We start from the raw sequence: 1,304 nt of genomic DNA on the forward strand, positions 1-1,304 counted from the left end.
CATCGTCCTGTCCCCCGGGTTCCCCCCATCCTGGGCCCGCCAGGGCTGCTCTGGCCTCTCGGTCGCAATAGATATTTGGAAATATCAGTTGCCTGATGTGCTTTTCTGCACGTGATTTCTTTCCGGTGTCATCCTCTGTTCTCTAGCACACAATAAACAACTGTTCTTCTCGTGAGTTCCGTGCAGTGCCTTAGTGGATTATCTGTTCAAAGAAACGAAGCGTCTCTGCTTTCCTTTGAAAGACAGTTGGATAAAATCATTGTGTAAAATATTTGGGGTCAGGACCAGTTTCCATGTGGTGTTTATAAAGCCGTAGGAGTAAACTCAAGTAAACAGTAGTGCTGAGCAATGGCACGTGGTCTGAGCTACTTCAGGCTTTGCTAATGTAATGAATTAGGGGGAAAAAAATCTGATAGCACTTACAGCACTGTAAATTTGCCACACTTTAAATTGCGTAACAGTAAGGTAATGACTGGGTGGACGGCTGATAAAGATAGCATATACATACAGTGCATGTTTGACAGTTTTCCTTGAAGCATGGTTCCTCCTGAGAGGCAGTCCATTGATTTCATTCAGCATGCACAAACCACTCTGGGAAGGTTTTTTGGAACGGACTCTGTCACTGAGTCAAGCTGATTACCGCAGTGAAAGAAAAGTGTACCCATAGTCAAGGTGGTAAAAGAGCAAGAGAAGCCTGAGGGCAGCCAGGTGGTGACTGAAGCCTGCAGCACTGGTAGAGAGCATCCAGAAGCACACTCTGTTTCATTATTTCATTTGGGACTCGGTGGCATTTCCTTGTGGCAGCCCCTATATGCCAAAGAATTGGCGGTCTCCTTTTATGCATCAATTCCACCTGGAAATGTGGACCAGTTTTGCAGTTTTGAAAGCTATGGCGCATGTTCCCATGGTAACACACTGAAGTTTTGGGAAGGGTGATATTTTGGCAGCTGGGAAGAACCTAAGTGCCAGCTGCTGAGCCCTTGGCAGCTCCCAGACTGCCCAGCAGCTTTACCGGGTGTTTGTCCTGGCAGCTCCCAGAACGCCCGGCAGCTTTCCCGTGAGTTTGCTGGTAGTGGATGCTCTGTGTGGTGTGTGAGATCGCTCGGCAGCCAGTTCGGGGGTGGGTGTAGCTGTCGACCTACCTTGAGCTACCTTGGTTCTGGCTGGTGGTGCTGAGCATCCTTTCCTGGTTCTCCTTGCAGGTAGCTCACTCATCTTGGTACATGAAAGCTACTTTAGGAGAGGGCCAAAGATCTGCACTTTTTCAGCAGAGCCCCCAGGTAAACCAGCTGGATCTGGAGGGG

The sequence above is a fragment of the Corvus brachyrhynchos genome, unplaced genomic scaffold (genome assembly GCF_000691975.1).
Source record: "Corvus brachyrhynchos isolate BGI_N302 unplaced genomic scaffold, ASM69197v1 scaffold70, whole genome shotgun sequence".
NCBI lineage: Eukaryota > Metazoa > Chordata > Aves > Passeriformes > Corvidae > Corvus > Corvus brachyrhynchos.